Genomic DNA, 20,804 nt, shown 5'->3' with positions numbered 1-20,804 from the left:
ACATCTGGGGAGGGCCTGACAGCTTTGGGGCCGAATGAAAGATGATGTCACACTGACCCCTGTCAGCATTTCCTCACAGACTGGTTACCCAAAACCCAACAGCAGTCACACTTTTTTTTCCCCTGCCAGAGCAGACCCTCATTTTATTTTGGAAGGTTAATGACACTGTAAATCTAATAGGCCATTTTAGTGCCATCATGTGGATATTAAAAAATCATATGACCAGTCAGGGCACCATATGTGGGGTTTGTTGTTGTCTAATGGCAGGAATGAGAGGCTGTAACAAGGCACTGAGGGCAGCCGAGGTTTGGAATTAATTTCAAAACCATAGGTACCTTTAAACTAATTTGGAATCTCTGCTAATGATTATTGCTCGCCATTTCAATTAAGTTTGCTTTAATAAACTAGCAAATATTGGGTAATAGGGTACCCCAGAAAATTCTTTATTACTTTTAAATTTATCAGTAACTCCTCTTCTATGGAGCAGTACTGACCAATGGAACTTTCTGTGATGATGAAAATATGTTCTCTCTGTGCTGTCCAGTGTGGTAGTCTCTAGTCACATGTGGCCGCTGAGCACTTTAAATATGGCTCGTGATCTGAGGAAATGAATTTTTAAATTTAATTAATTGAAATTTCAATAGTGACATGTACCTAGTGCTTACCATCTTGGCTAGAACATCTGTGGAACAACTATGAGAATAGACCTGGAGTATCAGAAAACAACAACAAAATTACCATTTCACCCAGGCCTCTGGTCTGCCTCTCACTGGTGCCAAGCTACTTGGTGACATAGATGAAGTCTGGTTTATCTTTGTATCTTCCATCACACCTTCAAACAGAGTCAAAACATGTAGAACAAAGGCATGGATAAGTGAATGAATGCAGTGAACACATGGGTAATGAAAAAAATGAAAGCAAGAAATTTAAATGATTGTTCCTATTTTACATTTCTTGCTGCCTCTGAAAGGCAAGTTAGGCAGAAATCATAAAAGTTGAAACCCAGATGAATCGTTACCAATTACTTGGCCCAACCCATTCAAAATCAGACCAAGCAACTTCCAAAAGCTGCCTGCTAACCCTCCTTGAAACATGTCTTTCAGCTCCATAGGCCCAAGCAATGCATGGACAGTTTCCAGAGCCATGATTCCGATTCTTGCACAGAAAGAAGTTGGGAAGGGAGGGAACGATTCTCCTTGGATAGTGGGATCTTTGATTGTGTGGCCAGACAAAAGCATGTAAAGAGACACTGGAAGAATCGTTAATTGAAGTATTTTTGAGTAATCATTTATGACTCTTATCTAATGCTACCCTCATAAAATTATGATCAGGGTGATGGTTTAGTGATGATGATAATAATGGTAGCACTATTACTTAACATATATTTACTGCATACTGTTTCAGAAATGGTGCTAAATTATAGGCAAGGATTATCTTTGTAATCCTTATAATACTATGAGATAGTTCTGGAATTTCCCTATTTTAATGATGAGGAAAAGGAGAGAGTGTAAATAGCTTGCTAAAGGTTATGCAACTAGTAAAAGGATTTTGAATCCAAACAGCCAGAAACCAGTATCTATGCCCCTGAGCATTATTCTATACACTCTTTCCTTAATCTCTCGCCTTGGTTTTATTGATTCATTTATTGACTGAGAAAAGAAGCAAATATGTTTTATTTTTTAAATAAATATTAAGCCTCCTAATTTTTTTTCTTTTTTTTCTTTTTTTTTTTTTTTTTGTGCCTCAAAGAAACTTATAGCTAATGCTATAAGTTTACCTTGTAATATGGGAATGATTTTAGGAAGACTTGATATAGAGTGATATTCAGGGGAAGCAGAACAATAGAAAACTCAGTACCTCTATCCATAAAGTTCTTTTCAAGTGACTCCTTTGATTTTGTGACACTTCATGTGTGCTTGTATAGCAAGTGAGGATAATGTGCTGAATTTTATGGTTGTTGCAAAAAAGGCCACAACAGTGACACTAGAAAGTACTGGTGTGCTACAGACCTGGCAGGTCCGACATACTCAAGAGCACAAACACAGGAGCAGCTACTCAAGTGGGGCTGGGTGGGTGGGTATTATGGAAGAATTAGAGTGTTCATTGCTGAATCTCCAAGCTCACCTAAACCCATTGTAGTGATAAATTTAAATTCAGTAGGGTACAGCATTCCCTGTGGAAATAAAACTGTAAAATTACATAAAGAGAGGAAATTTAAATTCCCAGAATGAAGGTGGGCAAGATAAAGCAGGATTTTTGCATACCTTGTACAGGATGGTTAAGAAATAAAAGTTAACAGTGATACAGACCTCATTGGGTAGCATTTGAACACAAAATAGAAACTTTTCCCAATCTGGCCCGATTTTCCACAGGTTTTGAAGTCAGTGTGTGAGACCACAGGTTATGGGCTTTATCTGAGAGACACTCTGCCTCCCCCTGCCTCCGCATGGGTGCATAGCACTCCTTGGGTCATTATTCATTTCAATCAGAAAGGAAGTGTCCTTTTGTGATCCCTGGCATCACTTCCTGTTTTTCTTTATAAACTTCCCACCCAAGTGTGGCATTAATGGGATCATTGCCCAAAGTAACTTTCCATTACATTGGCAAGTCACTAAGGTTTTTAGTGCCCAGATACACCTGATTTTAGAGCCCTCCATTAAGGATTTAAAAAATGTTGCTCCAAATTAAAGAGCAGCCCTGCTCTTTTGATTACTCTGCTGAAAGTTTTATTTTCTTTATTTAAATATTTTTTCAGAATGTCACAAACTGTCACACAGCTTTGATTCAATGGATCACTTTTACTGTATCTTTTCAGAATTCATGGATTTTAAAAACTTTATTTTATATCCTATTTTTTTTTTTTTTTGCCACATTAGTGGCTGCTATGGCTCAGGGACTGAACCTGAGCCACAGCAGTAACCCAAGCCAGAGCAGTGACAATGCCAGGTCCTTAACCCACTGAGTCATCAGGGAACTCCTTACAAACTTTATTTTAAAAGCACAAAGCAAGACTCCTCTTTCCTCCAACATAAAAATGTAATTTTTCTTCTAGATCCTCAACCTACAAGCTATATTATGAAAGTTTTATCCTGACATGATTTAAGTGGTGAAATTATTACTGTCATAAGTATTAACTTCACTATACAGTTATTAAAAAATATTTAATCAGAAGCACTGAGAATTTATAATGCATAATGAAATTGTTGTCAATCCTTTAGCCAGGCTCTAAATATCTGTTATATTTGAGGTTGAGATAAACTAGTCTATCTTGGTATTTTTATAACTTTTAAATTAGACACCATCTTAGGTATTTCTTGTGAATAGTTTATATTAATTGTGGACAATTTACCAAAACTGAAGAATTTGCTACTTTGTCTTTCTGAACTTGAGCAGCATGAAGTACAATGTTCTAGCTTATTGCAAACCCCCAATGGAACCCTGTGTCTAAATTTTTCCTCTTTTTGTGTTATGCCTTCTTGCATCCACAAAAGCGTTTTATCAAAAATCAAAGGAAGGCCCTGGGAAAATAAATCCAAGTCTACCTTTAGATCACTTGAATAGGCAAGAGGTAAGAAATAGGATCTGTGGAGGTCAGACCACGTGGTCTGTGCTTACTCTGGCATCATTTTGTCACCAGTTCATCCTCTAAGTCTGTGGAGCCCATTATCTCCATTGTGGATGATTTGCCCTCCTGTTATCTAGCTATGCAAGAAAGTCAAGTCAGCCCATCAGGATGGAGTGTCAGTTGTTCCATATGGTACCACTCCTGTTTGTGTGGCTCTTAGTGACTAAACTAGCTATGGTGGATTTTTGTGATTTTTAAATTACAGGGCAATGTATTTATTCTCTTTTAAGTAATCCATGTAAATAGTGCATGTGGAGAGGAACTTAATTTGCTCTTTTTTTATTAAGAGAGAAGTTTGCTTAAATAAGTAGTGCATTTATTTCTCCTCATTTTAGAAATATAAAAAAAAAAAACCCAACAAATTAAATGAAGGAAGCTGGGAGAAAACCACGCCATCTTATGACCTGGTGGCCAGTGATCCAATGTCACTTCAGAGATCTGGGAATGTTTCAATGTTTAACCTTTAAGATACACCTATACCTAAGCACTGCTAGAAATGACACAATTGATTTCTATCTAGGGTCAGTAGGATACAAAGAGATGATTTTTACTTGCTAGAGTGGTTCAGGTAAGTCTTCCATACCCACAAGTTCTGAATCTGGTTAAAATAGTAAATTCTTTAGGGAAAAATAGTTGAAGTGGTGGTCATTTCGACATCAAACAATGGCAACCAAATGCTATTTTCCCCATCCTCCCATTAGAAAGATTTGGAACTTAGGAATCAGTGATAGCAGCCAGCAAACTTTCTTATTGTGCAACAAACAAGAGGTGGAAACACTGTTGAGTTGACTCCACTCAGAGGTCCAGAAAAATTAAGGTTGACACTAAAATAACTTTGGCTTACACACGACTCACAGCAACTGCTAAATAATGAAAAAATATGTCTTTTAGGTCTAAAATTTTCTGGGTTGTGAGAAAATATGGAGCATAAATCATATCAAACTATTCCTGGCATTAGGCCTTCAGGATGCATTTGTTTGAAATCAGGGGCCAAATTGCCTGGAAGAGCGAAAACTGCTAGATGCCAGTTGAGGCGGAATGCCAGCCTTGGAACTGACACATCATTTCTGGAGCGATCCATATGCAGAACCTGAGTTTGCCTTCAAAGCGGTTCCCTTGAATTGATTTTGTAAATTAACAATATTAGGCCTTCTGTAGGCTAGAAAGTACATTAGTCACAAGGCTCTTACTTTACCCAGCAAGAAAATCTATTGTTCTTTTTCAGGAAAATGGTCCTGGGGAAGGTTGAGGGTGATTTTGCCACATCAGGTAAATGGAGTCACAATCAGTTTCCAGGCAGGTTTAATGAGGAATTTTAAGATAGAGAGTGAAAATCAAAGTGCATAACTGCACTAACCGACTCTTAAAGGAACAGTGCACCGGCTTCAGTTTTTACAAGTGTCTGTGACCATCTTGAATGAATGCCAAGCATCAATTGTTCTGAGTGAGTAAGGACATAGGATATGGCAAAAACTCACAGCAATTTATTACCAGAATGGTTTAGAAGAAATGGAGGATTTTAGAAAAGGAGAATTTCCACGGATTCATGTTTAAATTTACCATAAGTGATTAATCTTTGTGTTCTATTTTTTCTCCAAGGTCTGTTTTACACACCATGTAAAATTGCTTCTTTAGAAGAAAGTCTCCTTTTTTCAAAAAAGGAAAGGGGGGTGGGGAAGACAAGAAGCCTCCTGGAAAATACTTCATAAGGCTTCTTCACACTTGTTTTTTGTTCTTTATTTATGGAAGAGTTTAATACAAAGGATATTGCATAAGAAATAAATAAATAGCATAAAATATGATATAAACTTAAACAATCATGGCTACTTTCAGTAAATGGTACTGGTTTTCTAAAAGTTGCCCTTCTATTTTCAAACTTCTATAGGAGAAGCTGGTGCATTTGGCTTTCTGAATCTTCTTGTGCTCTGAGTTTTGCAGAGGAATTCTACCTGGATTTTAAAAACATATATAATATAATATAATATATATATCATATATTAAAGAATATTTTCCTTTATAAACTTTCAGATTTATTTATTTATATGGTAGAAAATAATAATGATATTGGTACCTATAATTAAAGGAAATGTATTTATTATTAAATCCAGGTAAAAATAGATGTTTTCAGAATCATCCACTACAACATTTCTTAAAATTCCTTTTAAATTGTTTATCTCATAGGTTACTCAATGACTTGAAATAATGGTTAAAAAGAGAGAGTTAAAAATAAACAAACAAAAATCTTTTTCTCCTCATTGAAGTGTAACCAAGAGCTTATGAAAGCCATCCCTGAAAAACGATTTAAGAATTTGTTTTTAATCAAAATGGAGTTTCCTAGCATTAATTTTCTTTCTTTTTTTTTTGTTTTGTTTAAGTTAAGAATAAATGTAGTGCTCTTGGGCTCCATTCTTCTTGTTTACAAACATCACTATGTCCCTCCAAATGTGTTTTTTTTCCATTATTTAATTAAGTCAAATTGGACAAATATATACTGGGCACCCCATGTGTGTTTAGGTTTTGCTGCTGGCACTGCAAGCTGAGTAAGGCTTGCTTAATCCCACGAATACCCATACATGCTACTTTTCTTAAATGTTGGCTTTTACAAAGCCACAAAGGGGAACAAATATAGCTGTATTGCCTGCCTTCAACCAAAATGCTCTAGCAATTGAAAGATTGAGGCAGTGTAGACACGCAAAAATGCTTTGAGATCTTTAGATGAATGGTATCATACAGATGTGTATTATTGCTAATTCTTTGTTCTCAATCACTTGTTTTCAAGGACACTAAAATCCATGTAGCCTCTAAAAAAGATAAATAAGGGCAAGTCACTTTTCTTCCTCCAGTCACAGACTAAAGAAATTATTTCAGATAATATATGGCCCTTCAGCCATGGGAGCAGGAAGTGTTTACTGCTGAAGTCGGGGTCCCAGTTGGTAAAATAAACGGAAACTTCTGGTTTAGTTTTAGGACCCTCTTTCAAATAAAAACTTCATTTTCTCTAGGCAAATAAATTGATTTAATCTTGTATTATTGGCGAAATGTTAATAAAGTCAGGCAGTTTTTAGAGTACAAAAATATAACTTTGCTCTCTCTCTCTCTTTTTGCATTAAGGGCCAGCTAAGTTTGTTTAAAAAGAATCTAAAGAGCCTATGGCATTTCCTTCTCCAGCGATCTTTAAAACTGGTTCAGGCTCATCAGTTGGGAGTTAATCAAGTGTGTCCCTGTTTGAAAATGGTCTCCCATATCACTCTCTCAATAAGGAGAAAGTTGAGAATGTAGAGTCAAAGTGGAACAAAAATGTGGTTGTTTCATATGGAATAAACATTTTTTAAAAAAGGTGAAATAAAAGATAATTTCAAAACATAAAACATGATAAAATTAACTAAGCTCTCATGTATTTCTTTTTTTTGTTTGTTTGTTTTTTGATCTAAAATACTTATAAACCTGAAACTTGACCTAGCTCTACTTTTCATTGGCATATTTCTCATGTTTTCATTACTTTAAAGACCAATTACTCAAATAGCTATATTTTGAGCACTTAAAACATGTCTAAAAGCTACAGGCCAAGCATAAAGTAGATAGACATTATCTCTGCCCTCATGGAGCTTCCATTCCAGTGGTGAAAACTGACATTCTATCAGTAAATAAATAAGTAAATTCCAAACATTAAAAAATAAGGAAACAAAATGATGTAATGTGGAGTTCCCATCGTGGCGCAGTGGTTAACGAATCCGACTAGAAACCATGAGGTTGCGGGTTCGGTCCCTGCCCTTGCTCAGTGGGTTAAGGATCCGGCATGGCCGTGAGCTGTGGTGTAGGTTGCAGACGCGGCTCGGATCCCGCGTTGCTGTGGCTCTGGCATAGGCCGGCGGCTACAGCTCCGATTAGACCCCTAGCCTGGGAACCTCCATATGCCGCGGGAGCGGCCCTAGAAATGGCAAAGAGACAAAAAAAAAAAAAAAAAAAAAAAAAAAAAAATGATGTAATGTGACAGTGCCTGGGGTTAGACATTGTGATGGAGAGCGGCTACTTTAAAGGAGGAGGTGAGGGAAGTTTCCCTGAAGATAAGTTGAGTGAGACCTGAAGGATAGAAGGATCTGGTGATGTGAAAATCTGGCAGGAGAGCATTTCAGGCAGAGGCAACAGCACATTCAAAGGCCCTGAGGAAAGGAGGTGGCCATGTTTCTGGAACATCAGAAAGGCCAGGAGCTTAGTAAACAAGGGGAGAGTGGAATAAAAGAGGCTACTTGGGGGCTAGAATTTGTCACAATGTGGAGGTAGCTATGAACTTTGTTTCCCTGTGTTGTTTTGTATTCACACTGTTTTAGGAGACAATGCAAATGGTCACTTACTTAGTTTGGTCCCCTTACAAGCAGTTAGGCACACGTGTTTCACCCTGTCTTTTATTCATTGGCATTATAGTTAACCACAACCCCTGTCCTCCAAACAAGGGAGAATGGTAGGACTGTATATAGGTCATGGTATGAGTCCGGATTTTACTCTAGATGCAGCAGAAAGCCATCAGAACATTTTAACAGGGGTGGCATGATCTGATTATGTTGTCTGAAGATCACACTGGTTGCTATGAGGAGTACCAAGTATAAGGATGTTAGTGGAGTGACTGCTGCATTGAATGGTGGTAGCTTTGAGGAAGCGGAAGGGGTGGGGGTGGGGTGGGGGGGAGGGACATGTGGACAGTTTCTAGATATATTTTAAAGAAAGCCTTTCTGATAGATTGAGTGTAGATAGAAAAAAAAGAAATTGAGTGTAACTCCCATATGTTTGGCTTGAAAAAATGGACAACAGGGGGAGCCATTTTGGGGGGTAGAGATGACTGAGAAAAGAGAGGCTTAGTGAGGGAGGGGGTGAGGAGGGAGGTATGGCAGGAGTTCCATATGGAGGGAACTCAGCTGGAGCTATTCTATGCAGCACTAGATGGAGATGGCCAGTAGGCAAGTGGGTAGAAAGGTCTGGAACTCGAAAGTGAGGTCAGGGCTAATGATATAAATTTGAGAATCATGAGCATAGAAGGTCTTTAGAGTCCTGGAACTGGATGACACATCTTTAGAAAAGAGCACAGAGAAGGAAGAAGGTCTAAATTTAAACTCTTAGGTCCTGCAACATCTAAAGAAGGAATCAGTAAAGAGACAAAGTCAGAGTACTCTGTGAAGTAGGAGAACAATCAGGAATGTTATGTCATGCAAGTCCCTGAGAGAACCTATTTTAAGAAAAAGGTGGTGGTCAGTGGTGCTACCAAGGAAAATGAGATCAGAGAGCCCTGATTGGTTAGCTTGTCAGAAACACAGACATACAGGGGCCCCCTGCCTTCCCTGCCAGTAGAAGACAAACAATTGGGATGGCTGATGTGTAGTGTGGTATTTTGTTTGTTTACTTTTTGTTTTCATTTTGTCACTAATCTGTCTGACCACTGAGATAATGTCTCAAGCCTCCAAGGCCAATATTAGGCCCTTGAAAGTAGAACAATGCATCTCAAAAGAGAAGGATCTCATGCACTGCTGGTGGAAATGTAAAATAGTGCTTCCACTTTGAAAAACAGTGTTGAAGTTTCTTACTGTGTAGCCTAGCAATTCAGTCTTAGACGTTTACCCAAGAAAAATGAAAACATATGTTCACAAAAAGACAGGCAGACACATGCACTGTACTGTTAATCATAGCATCAGAGAACTGGAAACAACCCAAATATCCACTAATAGTTGAATGAATAAACAAATCTGGTGTTTCCTGCACTGGAATACTACTCACCAATAAATAGGAAAGGTCGATACATATGCAGTGGCTGAATCACTCCAACCTTGTGCTGGGCAAAAGACACTGGACACTAAAGAGTACATACTCTCTAATTCATTTATATGAAATTCTGGAACATGGAAACTAATCTATACTAATCAATAATTGCCTGGGGTGGGTGGTGGAGAAGGGGGGATTGACTGCAAAGAGACATGAGGGAGCTCTCTGGGGAAATGGAACTGTTCTGCATCTCGATTGTGGAGTTGTTGCATGGTTTATACACTTATTAAGAGTCATTGACCTGCTCACTTAAAATGAATGAATTATATCTCAATAATATTGATTGCTTGGTAGAGAGAGAGATAGACTGAGATCACTGTTTCTCCTGATTAGTTTCTTTAGCCCTAAGTCATTTTCTTTTCTTTTTTTTTTTTTTTTTTTTTTTTTCCCACTGTACAGCAAGGGGGTCAGGTTATCCTTAGAAGTATACATTGCAGTTACAGTTTTTTCCCCCACCCTTTCTTCTGTTGCGACATGAGTATCTAGACATAGTTCTCAATGCTATTCAGCAGGATCTCCTTGTAAATCTATTCTAGATTTCTTATCACATTGGTAAGATATTCTCCTTCTTAATTACTTTGAGAACTATTTTTGTTTACTGTTTAAAATCTATCAATATGTCACTCGATTACTGATGTCTTTTGTATATTGATATCTGTTGAATATTCCCATAGAATTCTTGACTGTAATGCTTCTGTGCCTTTAGAAATAGGTTTCTTCATCTTTACATGGCTCTTTTATCCTTTAACATGTAAGGTGATTTATATAAGATATATCGAAATATGTTCTAAGTGCTGACATCATTAGTTTGGGATATCTATAGCAATGTTATTGACTTGACATCAACTATGTCTCAAATTCCACTCTACCTTTCTTTTTCTAATAACTTATGTCTTCAATCAAAAATAGAGGCTGTTATGAGCTTTTTTTAATAGAAAACTGGAGAGAGGGCATTTTATGCAAGCAGCACCACAAATTTCAATAAAAGTACTCAACTCTTTTGCTCAAAAAATTATAGTGTATATAATTTTTAGCAGATTGCATTATAGTAGAAAGATGATGGGCTCTGGAATAGAATTGGACTTGAATCTCAGACTTGCGTGCTACCAGCCAGCCCTGTGAGCATGTGCAAGTTCCTTATGCCCACTGAGTTTTAATTTCCTTATCTGCTGAAAGGTAAAGTAGTAATTACTTTTCTATCTTGTTATAAGGTGTAAAGATAACATATGTAAACTTGCCAGCACAGTGTCTGACTTGTTATAGGGGCTCAAATGTGAGGGTTGAAATTCTATATGTTACTCCTGTTATCATGCACATTGTCAGTGTGGTGGGGGTGGTGAGGGAACAGGGAAGAACTGCTTCTGAATATTAAAAAGAATGCAGGTACTGGTTAAAATATCTCTGAATACTAAACTGTAAGCTTTTCAATGCAGATGAATTGTTAATTTGATGAACTGCTAATTTGATGATTTGATGAATTTTAACAGAAGACACAAGCAATTAGATGTTAATTACCAAAATCTTTTGTGAAGTTCATAAATTTTTAGCTTTTGAAATGATATCAAGAAAGATCATCGATATCATCTACACTAGGAAGCATTCTCGTGTTCTTAGAAACAGATATAACAATCTGCATATAACACACACACAGACTATGCACTCACATATACACATTATATGTATATATGTAGGGGCTTTTTTGTTTGCATAAGAAAATTATATCTTTGGACCTTATGCAAGTAGGATTCTGAAAGCTAATAAAATTTCCTGTTACCTTGTAAAATTTTGTAGAGTCTTTCCGTTAACATAATATCTACATTAAAAAAAATAGTTTCCTATGTGAGTAATTGCTGCTCTTCTGATTTTACCAGATATTAATTATAGTTTATTCTCTGCTTAAGCTCAGCTCTTACTGTAAATGTGACTTCCGTCCTCTGTGTATCCAGATGGGATATTCTGAGATAGTCTCTTCTTCCTGAGGATATGGAACTCCTTTCCAGGAAACATTGAGAACTATTCTTAACCTGGACCTCCTATACATCTTGTGTCATCCTTCAGAGATACTGCACCTTTTTCTGCTGCCTGACCTGTCATTTATATGCTCACTGTTTATTTCCCAGCTATTTTAGGAAGACCTTTCTTCCTCAATGATGAAAGCACATTACCATGAAGTGAATAGCTACAGATAATCTTTTAACTCCTTTGTTTAGGAAAGAGGTCACTATGTTTCAAGATCTTTTTGTTCTTTACCATCTATCATCATTTTGTTTGTCTAGAAACAATTTAAAACTGCTCCTCAAGCCATTTTCTTTCTTTCTTCTTCTTCTTTTTTTTTTTTTTTTTTTTTTTTTTGGCCGCACCTGTGGCACATGGAAGTTCCTGGGCCAGGGATTGTCAAGCCATTTTCTATTATACATCATTTTTCTACCCCCAAATATGTTTAATATTTCCATTTGAATATACTCAAATCATCAATTACCTTCTGGACCAGTGTTTTTAACCCTGGCCATTTACTAGAATCGTTCAGGGAATTGTTTTTCCAATACTATGCCTGGGTCTCACACTTAGAAATTCTGACTTAATAAATCTGTTGTGGGGATCAGGCTTAATAATTTTAAACATTCTGCAGGTGATTTTTGAGTGAAGCCAAGGTCTGAGAACCAGTGTTTAATATGCACAAAAGTTTTGCAAGTTTTAAAACGCCCTACCCTTCGGATAGAGGTTTTCTTGTACCTCTGAAGAGTCACTGCAGTGCAGAACTAAGCACTCTTTAAATCAGATGACCAGGGGTAAAGAAAGCCATAGTTGCTGATGACCCTGATTTTTTGAGTTTTGCATTTATTTTTCACTGGGGTCATCTTCCACTCGGCAGGGAATCGACCAAGTAAGGGCACTATGTTGGAGGAAAATGTGCTGATACTACAGAGAGGGAAATGTGTACGATCTGACCTTACTTCATCCCAGCCTTGCCACAAACAAGCTTGGATTCCTGGGCAAGATAATCTCCAGACAGGATTCACAAACATGATGCATTGGGGCCAGGATGATAACATGAATGTGTGAAACAGGAAGAGTGGACATGGGCACAGCAGAGGACTCACTCCCATTTTAAAGGGAACAGCTGATGCTCCGCCCCAGCCAGTGTTACAATGGGAGAATGCAAGTTATGTGTGTTCAAATCTTTCCATTTTTTAAAGAGATATAGAAATTCTCCTTTTGGGATGATATTTTCCAGTTACTTATTGACATCATTAGATTCCAAATTTTGGTGTGCCTTACTTATATTGGGGGCTTAATTTGGCCCTCTGGCTACCAGTTTGCAATGTCTAGGGTTAGATGATTTCTAAAATCCTTTCAATTGTATCATTCTAAGATTCTAAGAGGTCTAATTTGGATCCAACAAGAAAACACCCTCTTAAGATGGGAAGTTCCTATTTGCATATGTGCTTCTATTAATTTTTCTCTTCTTAAACCTTTCCATTTTCCCCCCTTATTCCACGGGTCCTGGCAGCTCACCCTTTCTATTTGGATTCATCCTAGAGTTGACATCTCAAGAATTTATGCAACTACTGCTATAATACACTGTATTTACAGTGTATAGAGGATCCTGGTGTGGTGTCAGAGGAAAACCTTGTCTTAACTTTTCAGAAGGGAATGGAATGTACAGTACGGTGTGGCCTATAAATCATTTTCAAATTAGTATTCTGTACATCTGGAGAAGAGTACATTTCTACTCATGCATAAATTGCCTATGAACACATTTCAAAAACCTACGCTTAATCTTAGCAATGAACATTTCAAAAAGTAAATTAATATCTTCAAGGGGAAGAAATACAGTATATTAAACAGGAACCCACTAGAAACTCGATAGTTAAGAGTCTGTCAGCGTTTCCATTATAAACTCTGTTTTTTGAGGGGTTTATAACTCACTTATAAAAATTCATCGTAGGCTGGGACTTGGCATGTGAGGTCTCAGCCCGGCCGCTTGACGTGATATTAGGTCTGAAGGACCTCAGACTCTTGTCAACGGGATACTATTTTAAAGCTCCAAGATGAGGTCTAAATAAAGAGAGGGAGTGATTTAAACCCACAGAATTCAGGAACTGCAGAGTAAAACTAAAATAACCTGCTCAAAGATCAGCAGGTTGTGGCTTCATTTTGCAGAGCCCACTCCATTGTCTACTCTGAACTGTACATCTTATACTGTGTAGGGCAGAGCTGCCTTCATTTTCTGATCTGGGTCACACTCAAAGTAACTTTAATTCTCCTTTCAACAGCTTAATATATTGTTTGCTGAGGTTACAGGTTGGGATGAATGTTTATAAATGAGGCTAATTAACATTGAACTTGTAACTCTTTTTTTTTTTTTTTCTTTCCATTTGAAAAAAGGTATTCCTAGGAATGGAATATAAAAATGTCTTAAGCCATTGTAAATTTCTTGTGTAGATAGCTCTGTGATATGTTGCAGAGTTTAAATTAGCACAATATGTATTCATTTAAATATTGATCTTTAAGGAAGTAATGTAATAAATCCGAAGACTTTTTTGCATTACTGTTTATATTAGGCCTACTGTAGATTAAGAGAGACAGTTGCCTTGTAAATTTGCTTGAAGAGTAAGCAGGGGCATATAAATAATTCTGTTTCTAATTATATAAAACAATGATGATAAACTATTGGGAGCTCAGACGATTGTGCAGAGCTTGGCTGAATCATGGACCCACACCAGGCCTGTGAATAACTGATGTGCAGCTGGCAATTGGGACTATTGTTTAGACCAGGAAACCAGTGAAAAAGTGGCACAGAACAAAATTCTATAAATGTAGCTCCTTCAAAATGTAGTTCCTTTCCAGCTGTAACGTTTCTAAAGAGTTACCAAAACTATTTAAAAACATAAAAACACAATTGTTGGGCTTGGTAATGGTAGCAATTTGTCTGTAACAATGTTAAATATGTTGTGGTAACCTTCACAGGGAAAAACCCTATGGATGGACTTGGTTGTGGTTTGGGGTTTCCACCTTCTCCCAGTAGTGGTTCCTGGGCTGTGGCATGAACTGGCCTTTGAACAATTTGATAGCTCAACCAAATTTCAGCTAGGAATGTTAAAACATAATGGCTGAAGATTAAGAATAAATTTACACCTAGGCCATATAATTCCATGGCCAAGATCAACCCATTCCCCTTAACATTCCCATCATCTATTCAGGAGTGTAAATATTCACATGAAAGTGAGGTTGGTCGAAATGTTTAGCTTATATTGGAAAACATATCTGCTAAGCAGCTGAGAAATGTATTCATTTCAGTCTTTCCATTTGACAAGGCTCATTCTCCCAAGTAAAATACTAAGAATGCAATGACAGCAACTGAAGCCGTTCCATTTCCTCTCCTGACTTTAATCTCTCTGTAGGAAAAATATTTCTTGAAATGCTATAATGTGTGCATATTGACACTCTTACTTAGATTGTTAAATAGTTTTGACCTTCCATTTATTCAGCAGAGTTCTTTTAATGGTTATCTAAAAGGGTGTTTATTATTTTCATGATTAATAATGATTATTATAATCATACAGTGCTTTTCAGTTTATAGTGTTGCATTATTATATCATTACATCATTGCCATCATTATAAGAACTTCAAGAAATGAGTTGGATCAATGTTATTATTTTTTATCCCAATCTTTTAAAAGATGAAAAGAAGTTCAATGAGGTTAATTGATTTGTCCATGTTTACATATCTACGATGTGTCAAGCCTAGACTCCAGTCCAGTTATTTGAACTCTAAATGCCATGTTCTTTCCACTGTGGTTTTAAAATGACCCATCTTTTAAAAGGGCTGCATTTAGCATGGGAAGTCCCGTGGAAGATGTGTGTAGATCAACTGGCATAATGCACATCAAGGATTCTTATTCATCTCTGTGCTGTTTTCTGTCGAGTTGAAGTGGGTGGAGTGAACCACAGACAGTTCTGGATTTGTTTTTAATCAAAGGTTCCAGCAAAGTTCGTAGGTTCACCTTGACCATGCTTACCTTTGATACAACATGGAAACCTTTAGTAATACAGTCAACAGGTGGGAAAGAAGAGGAAGGTGGGGAGAAAGGCAGGATGATGGCTATGGTTAGTCCCCAGGGCTTTCTCAGTTTACTGTTTTAGAATTTTACTTCTTCATTCTTTGCAGTCCCCTGTTTAATACATTTCAAGAAAATATGCCTAATAAATCCATCTGCTTGCCTGGCAGAGCTGATTTTTTTAAAATGATTTTTATTTCTTCCATTATAATTGGTTTACAGTGTTCTGTCAATTTCTGCTGTGCAGCAAAGTGACCCAATCTCTCTCTCTCTCTCTCATACACACACACATACATATATATATATATACATTTTTTTCTCACATTATCCTCCATCATGTTCCATCATAAGTGACTTGATATAACTCCCTATGCTATACAGCAGAATCTCATTGCTTATCCACTCCAAATGCAATAGTTTGCATCTATTAACCCCAGACTCCCAGTCCATCCCACTCCCTCCCCCTCCCCCTTGGCAACCACAAGTCTATTCTGCAAGTCCATGAGTTCCTTTGCTGTGGAAAGATTCATTTGTGTTCATTTGTGCATATATTAGATTCAGATATATATCACATGGTATTTGTCTTTCTCTCTCTGACTTACTTCACTTAGTATGAGAGTTTCTAGTTCCATCCATGTTGCTCCAAATGGCATTATTTTTTTTTTTTATGGCTGAGTAGTATTCTAGCAGAGCTAATTTTGATTCTCAGGATGTTGGACTTAATTGTTAACTAAATTTTTACTAGTGGCAAGACATTTGGCCAGATGCTCTTAGTGTTGGAAGAGCTTTGGGGAGTGAAGATTAGGGGGGATTTCTTGAGCTGTGTGGAAACTGAAGCAGTCCATTGTGTACTATCTCCTTGGACATTCATGCTTTGCTACACCATGGCTGGTTAGGGAGGACTGTACCATAGCAATGATAACCCTCTTAAAGGGTGTAAAGGCCTCTCTATGCATATCTTGGGGAATCAAGGGTATTATGTATTGGAATAAAACTTTGGATGTTGGACTCTTGATATAAAAGTGCTTCAAACTTTAGCACATAATATGGAGTTTAGTCTGTTTCGTTTCAAGGCTTTGATTTAGTTAAAGATTTTCTGGCCATGCTCTAGGAAGGAAAACATTGTATAGTAAAATAAAACACTAATGACTCAAGAATACTATTTGACACCTAATTTGATGATTGCCACCCAAAATTATTTTCACCAGTTATAAATCAATTACGGGGCGTAGTTATAATTACATTAATAACACTGGTTTGCTTTTCCAAATCCAAATATTTTATGATGAGGAAATGTTCTGACTCTAAATGGTTTTAATTAAAAAACCAACCCTTTTTTTTAAGGTGGTAAGGGAGCATATTTTTTGTCTTCACTTTTTGTTTTTTATGAACATGGTTTTCAAGAAAAAAAAAAGTAATGATTATAGTAAATTACGGGAGTCAGGCAGTGGGGTAATTAACAGGTAATTATCAATAAACAATTTAACCACAAAAGCTTGGATCCCACCTACCACTTGTCAACAATAAAAGCTTAGTAACTCCACATGCCATTGGAAACAGTGTCTACAGGGAGCCCCAGAAAGGACTGCTAATATAAATAAACAATTCTTTCTTGGGAGAATACACAAAGGGCAGGCTGTGAGTGACCACATGGAAGAAGGAAAGAAAAATCCAGTAGACAGGAAAAATATTAGGAAACCAAACATTTGGTTTCAGATTTAGGAGAAAAATATGAATGTGCTTGGTACTGAAGCCAGAAAAATTATCTATGAATGTCTTTCTCATCCCATACATAAATTTTATATTTCTTTAAGCATGGTTAGAAACATAAGATTATTTAGCCAACCTGGCATTTTGACACAAGGAAAAAGTGGACCTTATCCAGGTTTAAATATAGTCAGCATGCTTTAAAGATTGAATGATTGGTGAATAATCCACCATAAAATATATTATTATAGAATTCTACAGCTAGGTTTCGAAAGCACCTCTAAACTCTATACAAACCTTGATTTGAAAACACTTTTTCAAAATGGGCCAGGTCTCTAGTACTGTTGCTTGAGGGGGCAAAGTTTTCTAATAGTTAATGAAAAAAGAATCATTTGATTCAGATAAAAAGGCCTTCATAAAATGAATAATATAACCCTGTATTTCCATTTCATTTTAGTTCTGTTAATGTGGTGTTGGAATACAATTTGAAACTTGCTAAATCAGGGATTGAATTTTATTCTAGAAGATATTTTTCTCTTTCTGAATTTATTTTGTCTAAAATATAGACACATATACTTCCTGTGTGTCTCAAGTGACATTTGAATATGTCATAATCAAATGAACTTGTTGAATATCATCAACACCTGGTGGTGTGCTAGGAATAAAGCAAAATGCATTAAGTATATATGTTCTCTGTCATCTAAGGTGTGAGAGATAAAACTGTCATAGAACACATTTGAAAGATGTACCTGCAACTGAATAAACATTGAGCAGATGTACATATTCAATAAAGACTTCATTATCTACAGGTCAAGGGCTATGTGTAGATTGTGGAGTGATGAGAGTAAGCCAGCTTGTGGGAGTTGTAAGATTTGATAAGGGAACCTTGAGGAGAAATCACCATCTGACTGCTGGTTGGTCAGGAAATTTGGGGGGAAGGTAGATTCCATGCACCATTTGAACGATAGTTTGCAACAAACCTGGCACAGAAGGGCGAGGGAGACCATTCCTGGAGAGAGACAGCAAAGCTAGGATGAAACTATGGTCTCAACAAAAGGTGCAAGTCTGGGTAAGCAGTTGCTGCTGAATGATCTGGGGCAGACCTAACTCTAAGGCAACAATTTCAATGTTTAGTGTAATATTTAAAGTCTCACAAGACTTAATTTTGCAAATACCTGACTTTACTGTGCCCTGCATTTTGCCTGAACTTCACCTAAGATCGTTTTCATTTCTCTCTTGCTTGGCATTATGTCTGCCTAAATTTTTTCCCTCAGATTGCCCACATCCAATTGCATTCATTAGAACTTAGCTAAATGCCCAGTTTCCCATGGTTTTCTTAATTCCCTTTTGAATTTTTTTTTTTGAGACAAACCTAGATCTTGTTAAAAAACCCTCCCACTGTGTCTTCTGTTTCTAAAAAGTAATTAAATAAAAAGCGAGGTTTGGATCCATCTATCATTTAATTTGAAATTACATATGAATATAGAGAGGAAAAGTGACTTTGAAAGATCAATTCTTAAATTTTGATTTAAGAACTGTGTTATTAGCTGAAATAATATGAACTGAGTCCATTCTTTTGACCTTTGTAAAGTCTAACCTAGTCAATTATTGCAGCAGAGCAGGGAACCAAAGAATGGCTTTGAATCGGTCAGACCCAAACTGATTTAAGTTTGCATGTGGTTAAATAGACATTAGTTAAAAATAATTAATTCTGTCTTTGACCTTTGAAATGAGGAAGGACATTCACAGTCCTCCTCTGCACATGTGAATCTACTTAACTCATTTCATTACTTAAAATAGAGGACATTTTAGTATGCCTTAATATTAAATATCTTAAATAACATAAGCAAAGTTGTATTCTTCCTAAATGGATGCTGTCAACAACTTTCCCTTAGATATTTAGAGTCTACATTTTTCACAGCTCACCAAGCTGACTTTTGAAAACATGTGTATATTGAGAGTGTGTTTTATGAAATGACCACTAGTCAAATCTCTTTAGCACAGTTTGGCAAGATTCCTCTTGGGAACTTATGAGATCATTGATTGTTCCCCTCTAGGTTTTAGGAAGACCCAGAAGTGGGTGTGGTTATACTGTGGTGTATGTAAAATATACAGTGTTTTGAGGAGAAACTTCTAAAGTGCACCAAAAATGCTTGCTGTCAAAAGAATGGTTTTCTTTTCCCCTTTCCTCCCATCATTTTTCCTTCTCCATAGTTATCGCTGGAGTCTACTCAGCTATTGCTGGGGTAGAAACAGAAGGGAAAGAAGTACCTCGAAGTAGACTTTAAACTAACAGTAACTCATAATGTAGCCTTCATTTCATTCTCCACTCTTTCCAAAATTAATTTCTAGGTCAGGTGTATTTGGAGGGTTTAAAAAGTATGCTCCATATTTCCCCAAACATCAGTTTTCAATCAACAAATGAGAGACCAGGACAGATGTCATAGGAGACACAGAAGAAACAGGCACATAGGAGCCTGTCAATAAATATTTGGTGAACAAATTAATAAATGCACTTCATCTGGGCCCTTCTACATCCCACCCCTGGTTCCCTCTTCTTTATCTAGAAAAGTCTTATTTGTCTTTTGGGTTTCCATTTAATTGGTACTCACAGGAAAAATTCTCCTGACGGCTCTTCACAGACTAAATTATCTTCCAATACTGAATTTCTACCATATCTTTTATCAAATTTTATTGGAATTTGGTGTTCAGTGCCCACCTCCTCTACTGACCAAACCTACTATGTGTAGTGTTTTGTCCCCACTTCCTAATAGAGTAATTGGCAAAAAGGCCCTTGAACATGGAAAGGTCGGAAGGAAGAGTGGCCAGGAAGGAGTTCCTGTTGTGTTGCAGCGGCAACGAATCCAACTAGGAACCATGAGGTTGCAGGTTTGATCCCTGGCCTCACTCAGTGGGTTGAGGATCTGGCATTGCTGTGAGCTGTGGTGTAGGGTAGACACAGCTCGGATCTGGCATGGCTGTGGCTGTGGCATAGGCCTGCAGCTGTAGCTCCAATTTGACCCCTAGCCTGGGAACCTCCACATGCTGTGGGTATGGCCCTAAAAAGACCAAAAAAAAAAAAAAAAAGAGGGAAGAGTGTCCAGAAAGTAGATTTCTACTGAAAAGAGAAAAAAAAATGAATGTTGGAAAATATCTGCAAAAGAAATGAATCCATGGTGAAGGAAGTAGTTAGATAAAGGAAGAGATGCTTGGAATAAAATGTGGGGAAGAGAAACAAAGACTTCGCAATGGAACCTTCATATCTAAGCCGTGGATGAAGTTACGGCACCAGAATAGGAAAAGGAAGTAAGTAAACAAAAAAGAGACTAAAGAAAAATTTATAGCAACAGTAACCATAATTTAAAATAAAAAACGTATTGTAACAGTGATGATTTCATCCATTTTTTTTTTTAATCTGAGCTTACCACCACCCCCAGGCAAGGAGAAAGCAAAGCAGAGTGAGGGTTTGATTTAAGTTATGTATCCCCCACAGAGTAAAAATCCTATTTTATAATAGGTAAGTATAAAACATTTAAACCTTTTAAATAAAGATGACGTCTATTGTTATAAATTGGTCCCACCGATTTGATATCATCTTTTATT

General features: G+C 37.0%; 1 protein-coding gene and 1 long non-coding RNA gene across 30 annotated transcripts in view; both read left to right on the top strand.

Annotated features, from left to right (window-relative positions):
- Positions 1-20,804, top strand: part of MECOM (MDS1 and EVI1 complex locus) — a 582,493-nt gene that overhangs the window by 441,493 nt on the left and 120,196 nt on the right. The window lies entirely within an intron of this gene.
- LOC146397580 (uncharacterized) lies at positions 12,244-20,367 on the top strand. Its single transcript, XR_014824320.1, has 2 exons — positions 12,244-19,508; positions 20,205-20,367. It is a non-coding gene; the product is annotated as an uncharacterized LOC146397580 (long non-coding RNA).

The sequence above is a fragment of the Sus scrofa genome, chromosome 13 (genome assembly GCF_054392235.1).
Source record: "Sus scrofa isolate SSC_HxYL_T2T_F1_AM1 chromosome 13, Sscrofa_HxYL_maternal_Yorkshire_Landrace_v2.0, whole genome shotgun sequence".
NCBI lineage: Eukaryota > Metazoa > Chordata > Mammalia > Artiodactyla > Suidae > Sus > Sus scrofa.
This window is presented reverse-complemented; position numbering and strand designations above follow the sequence as displayed.